Here is a 6,993-nt window from a genome sequence, read left to right as displayed (position 1 = left end):
CTTCACAACAACAAACTCAGAAATAGTCGATGGCATTGCGGTTTCTTTAATATGTTGTGATCTCTGAGGTGGAGGAATGAAGAAGGAAGAGGAGGACTGGATGACAGGCCGATGAGGGTGGGCATGAAGCTGATTTCCTCAACCAACAGTGACTTTTATACTATGTAATGTCATATTTATTAGTAATATTTGCGTTGTTTAATTTTTGTAATATCGATTATTTTTGCAAACAATTTTTGAGGAGACACTGCCTCAGAGGAAATGCCCCTGGATAAAGGGGCTAAATCATTATGGCATTCTATGGCATTTTGTCCTAACCAGACATGATGGCGACACGCTAAATTTCTATTCTAGAAATGGTTTTTATTTCTGCAATGTCGTGGCTGGAGCAACAACATAGAAACTATGACAATTATAATCTTAGGTACTGATGTGCTTTATTCAATGTTAAAAGTGTCTTATGTGAGTTCCGGTAGCTATCATTTTGTATGACATTTATAGACATACTGCAAACAACATCAGATAGTTTACCTCAGATCTTAAAAATAAATCAATAAATCAAACATGAACGTTAAAACTGTGAATTCAGTGTGAATCAACAAGTGTATTCCATAGAAAGATCAGAAAGATCAGTCACTCAGCATGTACTTTTAATAATGTTAAATGGGTTTAATATTTATAAATTTGATTCTAAACTTCTGAATGGCTGTGATGTGTCACGTAGCGTCGTATCTGTTGTGGACAGTCAAATTGCTTTTCACTGGAATCTTGTCACATCTGGTTACGACACGGTGAGTGAAGGCATCTTATCGTGTTGCAAAGCTGAAGAAGTGACTCCATTGGTCAGACCATTTCCAAGAGTCCAGAAACAGACCAATTCAGACCACTGATCTATGATAGAGAACTGGATTGCTCATGATGTCATGAAAGTGAAGCCACTGCGCTGCCATATTGGTATTCCCCACTATTCCAATACACTCCATTGACTTAATACTGTAGCCCTTCACTGCAGAACACAAGATCCAGGGGGCTGGTTGGATCCATATCCAACTCCTCCCACCTTACATATACCTAAACCTAATGTGCCCCCTGATCCCTAAACCCACGGTACCCACCCATCTCCACCCCTAAACCTATAAGTCTCCACCCCCAGATGTGGATCCAACCACATCAATTAATAGGAAATCGTACGAATTTAATGAGAAAACATCACCTAACAAGTCAGTGTTTTTAAATCTGAAATATACCTGTACATAGTTACAATGCAAACACCCTGACATAAACAGTTATCTTTTTAATGTCTGGAATTTCCGCCTGCTTAAAAAGTTATGTTCATTACAGTAGTGGACATGAGATGAACAAGATAAACATCAGATGGACACGACCTCAGCATATATATAACAAATGACAAAGTGCGCATTCTGAAATCTTAAGATTTATGCTTTGTATCCCTGCTGAAAAAACGAAACAAAAAAACAATAGAACCCTGCCCAAAACACAATAGAAAATGTAATGGTTATAATGGGACTTGTATTGGTTTTAATGGAAACTGTAATGGTGTCTACTGGTATGTGATGGATTCTATTGGTGGGATGTTAAATCCTATTGGAAAAATGCCCAAAACACACTACACTACTGTGATGGTTTCCATTGGGCTTCTAACTGCAGGGATAACACTTACACATATGGGTCATTCTTGATGTGTGGTGGCAAGTGGTGTCCCTCTACTTTACAACAATTGAAATAAACTTTAAATACCAATAAATCACAAAATGTTTGTATTCTGTAGGGTAAACACAATTTGTGCACTGTTAATAGTTACATTTTTGTTTTAAAATATACATTTAATTGAGTTTTAGAGACTGCATTTGTAACAAAGTATGAATGTTCCCGCCAGACCTTAGAGAGGTATCATGGAATGTAATTGCAATAATAAAATTGTTTTTAACTCAAATAAAGTGGTTATATTGTGAATATAGGTTTTATTTAACATGTACAACTTTATTAAATTGTTTTAAAAAATAAATATTTTGTTACATTTAAGAAAGAAGTTGTGTCCTCCAAATTCATGTCTGTGGTGTTACAGCAATGGATGTCGCCATAAAAGGGAGAATTCTATTTGGACTACTTCCTGTGTGTAAAGGTCACTGCAGGTGCTGGTTGATCTGAGGGGTGCATGGGGAGTACATTCTTTCTTATTCATTTTCTTAAATTTAGCTAAACCTCTGACAATTTCATGTGTCACACTTTATTAGTGTCTGTGGTGTTATGTTGATAACTTGCAGAACATTTGCGCGATCTTGGAGAATGTGAAAGTCAGGACATTAAAAATATACACATCATAATTTATTCAGAGAAATAACTAACTACAGTACGGACTTAAAGACATGACTTATCCTGCCCAAAAAGACCATAAACATTGCCGATAACATTTTAAAAAACGAATTTACATACACCTAACACAAAAACTAATCCCATGTGACTGATTCCCTTCAAATCGGGTGATTTTAGGTCAGCGTTTTAGCTGTGACTCAATGTTTTTTTTTTAAATTAATTAATTAATTAATTAATATTTTATACAGTTTATTACACAATAGCACAATGCAAACATAGGGCAATGTTGTACATCTCAAAAGCATTCAAAACAGAATAACAACAACAACAAAATGAATACAAACATATAATTAAACAATAAAATAAAAAAGAATAAAAAAAACAAATAAATTATACATACATTAGGGCAGTTACATAAATTTGAAAAGCTTTAGAATTTGTATTGTTTTTATAAGCTTCTTATTTGGTGATCTCATATTAGAAAGGGTTTCAAAGTATATTTTAAGATCAGTGTTACAAAATGTAATATATGATGGTTTCTTTTGAATTACTTTTGACTTATGAATATAAAACTTTGCTAAGATAATTAACAGATTGATAATGTAAATTTGTTTATCAGAAAACAAATTAAAATATCATGAGGTTCTAAATTAAGGGCTTTGTTTACTTTTTTTATTATGTCTACTTTAAAGTCAACCCAAAATGAAATAGAAAAAGGGCAAAACAAAAATAAATGTTCAATATCTTCAACATATATTTTACAAAAGGTACATTTATCACAAACACTATGAATATATCTGCTAACAGTTGCATTTACAGGATAACATTTGTGAATAATTTTGTAAAGTACTTATTTTACTTTATTAGAAATTACATATTTATATGGTAACATCCAAATGCTGTGCCAAGATATACAATGAGGTCTAAGCCATTTTGATTTACATGGAGGATTGGATCCAACATTAAATGAGTTTCTTATAAAACTTTTATTAAAACGTTTATCAAAAAAGGAAAGACAATTTACAAAAAGTTTTATCATTGATATTTACATCAGAGAATTTGGTTAAAATTATTATACCACTGGGAATAGCCTTAATTACTTTGTTAAATTCTTTTTCGTTTACAAAAAAGCCATATTTTGTAATAAAATTCAGGTAAGTGTATAATTGCCCATTCTTGTCAGTAAGTTGGTTTACGATTAATATGTTATGCTGAACCCAATTCTCCATATACAATGACCTGTTATTATGAATGATATTACCATTGTTCCATATAAAACACCTGCTAGGTGAAAAATTGTGTTTGTACAAAAGTGACCAGTAAAGTAATGCTTGTTTGTGATAATTGGCCAAAGCAATAGGAAGTTTGCCAGTTATATAAGGACACTGCAAGAAAAAATGTAACCCCCCAAGTTTTTTAAATAAATGAAATGGGACAATATTGAAATACTTGTTTGATTTTTAAAAATGTTTTTAAGCCAATACATTTTTAAAATTTGGTTGAAAATCGGAAAATTAAGAACATTTAACCCACCGTCAGATAGTTTATTAACAAGGATCTCCCATAAGCATTAAGGACCCCCCCCCCCCAAATTATATATTTTGGGTGTTATGGGGGGTTCCCTGGTTTTTCAAAAAAACTATAATACTTGAAACATTGAACTAGTGAAAATGAAAATTAAATGAAAAGATTCGATGGCTGTATTCAATTTATAGTGACAGAGTATAAAAGCTATAGGCCTACTAAAGTATGCGGACGTCTTTTTTATACAGTTTAAAAATAAAAAGAAGAAAAAACAATCCTCAGTAGGGGTTCCGTTAGCCAATAGACCCGTTATCCCGGGTTTTTACAGTCAGTCCTATGTCCAAAAAATAAATACACGGTCGAGGACAAGGTATATTAACACAAAGATGACCATTTCTATTTTTTTGTGTGTGTTATTCATATGCAAGTTAAATCCCTGGAGATAGATATACCTACCTAATGGCTAAAGACATAGCCTACCATCCACTCCATTACGAGAGCGCGCACTCTCTCTCTCTCTCTATGGAGACTTTTTTTTGAGTGTTTTGCATTGTATCAGACGATGTGTGAAAAGCAAATAATAAAACATTTATTTTACCTGACTGAGGCGTTATTAGTGAGGTAAAGTCTTAATATAATTTTTTTTTTTTGTTTGTTTGTTTGTTTTTTAAATATTATTACTAAGTCGTTAGACTAAGTCACGTTGGATAAAAAGTGTCTGCAAAATGATTAAATTAAAATAAAAATTACTTTATTCGAGACCTATACAGCGCATACGCGTAAAACATCCACTACGTAGTGGATATAGTTCAGTACGTCAGCGTGCTACAGGCTTGCACAGTCTATGGGCGAATTCCAAACGGCTTTTTTGCGCCCTTGAAGGGCACTTCGGGAAGGGGACGCCATTTATAGGGACGTTCCAAACGAAAGTGAGCAACTGATCCCTTCAGGAAGGGCCCTTCCAGAAGTCCCTTAGTAAAGGGAACATGCCATGGTCACTTCATGGAAATGATTTCCATTTGTGATCATGTGATCTTCACGTAGGAGATCTTGCGATGCATTTTAAAGCAAGGTTGGGGTTTATTTTGACTTTACATACAAACGTAAGTAGAATAAGCTAATTAAATTTTTCTTTATTTTTATGTAGTACAAAATATTTTCATCAGTGATAAAAATATGATTTAAGACTGTATTGTTAGAAAGTTTAAGCAAGTTTAGTTTGAAAATGTTATTAGTAAATAAGACACAGTTAGACAATATTTGAATAAAATAATAACAATAAGAATATTTCTTGCAGATCCTGATGTCTTGGCTTCTGGTGCAAAACTGAGCCGGATTAATCCCAGGCCTTTGCTGGCACACATACTTGAGGGCATGTCAAAAGTAGAGTTGGTCCCCTCACAATTCGGTCCTGTACCTCGTGGCAGTCCACTTTCATACCAATGTCCCCCTATAGCTGCAGGTGTTCCTGATGTTAATTTCCCCCCACTACCTGTGTTTGGTTATCAGTTTGGCTGTAATTTTAAATTTGTGCCCACACACCATCAAGCACTTCATCTGGAGTCTATAAAGGTTACCCAGAGTTCAGTTTGCCAGATTGAAAAGGCCACAAGACTACAGTCAAAATGTACTGCTTGTGGACAAATTCGGCAATCAAGGGTTACTGCAAGCAGGTTCCGGGAGGTTTGTTATGTGGTTGGGGATTCAGCTAGTCAGTCATTGGCAGCAAGAATCATTAAGGGCACAAGGCAGACAAGTGCCATGAAACGTGGCCTTGAACTTGAGCCAGATATTTTGAGAAAATATTCTGAGACAACCAGTGTTCATGTCCTATGTGGCTTCATTATCAACCCAGAAGCACCACATCTGGGAGCTAGTCCAGACGGACGAGTGCACGATCCATCTGAAACATTCCAATTTGGACTTGTGGAGGTAAAAAGCACATCTGCTGATAACATTGCTCAGGTTCCATTTATGAAAATTCAAAGAGGACAAGCCAAACTCAAAGAGACCCATAAGTACTACTGGCAGGTTCAATGTCAAATGCAGAAATGTTAATTCATGCGTTTATGACCTCAAGGTTAGACTATTGTAATGCTTTATTAGGTGGTTGTTCTGCACGCTTGATCAATAAACTACAGTTAGTCCAAAATGCAGCAGCTAGAGTCCTTACTAGAACCAGGAAATATGACCATATTAGCCCGGTTCTGTCAACACTGCACTGGCTCCCTATCAAGCATCGGATAGATTTTAAAATCTTGTTAATTACTTATAAAGCCCTGAATGGTTTAGCTCCTCAGTACTTGAGCGAGCTCTTATCGCATTATAGTCCTCCACGTCCACTGCGTTCTCAAAACTCCGGCAGTTTGATAATACCTAGAATATCAAAATCGACTGCGGGCGGCAGATCCTATTCCTATTTAGCACCCAAACTCTGGAACAGTCTACCTAACACTGTTCGGGAGGCAGACACACTCTGTCAGTTTAAATCTAGATTAAAGACCCATCTCTTTAGCCTGGCTTACACATAACACATTAATACGCTTCTATTATTCAAATCCGTTAAAGGGTTGTTAGGCTGCATTAATTAGATCAACCGGAACCGGGAACACTCCCCATAACACACGATGTACTCGTTACATCGTCAGTTGAATGGCATCTACGCTAATATTTGTCTGTTTCTTTCCTAGTCTGTTTCTCAGTCCGTATCCGATCAGATGGTGGATCAGCAGAGACCAGGACAGATGACCCCCAGAGATATATCCCCAGATATATCAACCAAAAATAACAAAATAACTAAAATATAATAAAATACCTAACTACATAATACTACTATTGTTAGAAATTGCAACAAAATTAAAATAGAAATATAAACTTTTGAACTGCGGGTTTCGTCTGGTCAGAGGAGAACTGGCCCCGACTGAGCCTGGTTTCTCCCATGGTTTTTCTCCATTCTGTCACAGAGGAGTTTTGGTTCCTTGCGCTGTCGCCTCTGGCTTGCTCAGTTGGGGACACTTAATTTCTAGCGATTATCACCGATTTGATTGCACAGATACTATTTAAACTAAACTGAGCTAGACAATGACATCTCTGAATTCAATAATGAAATGCCTTTAACTGAAAATTGAAAATTTA

The sequence above is a fragment of the Onychostoma macrolepis genome, chromosome 02 (genome assembly GCF_012432095.1).
Source record: "Onychostoma macrolepis isolate SWU-2019 chromosome 02, ASM1243209v1, whole genome shotgun sequence".
Taxonomy (NCBI): Eukaryota; Metazoa; Chordata; class Actinopteri; order Cypriniformes; family Cyprinidae; genus Onychostoma; species Onychostoma macrolepis.
This window is presented reverse-complemented; position numbering follows the sequence as displayed.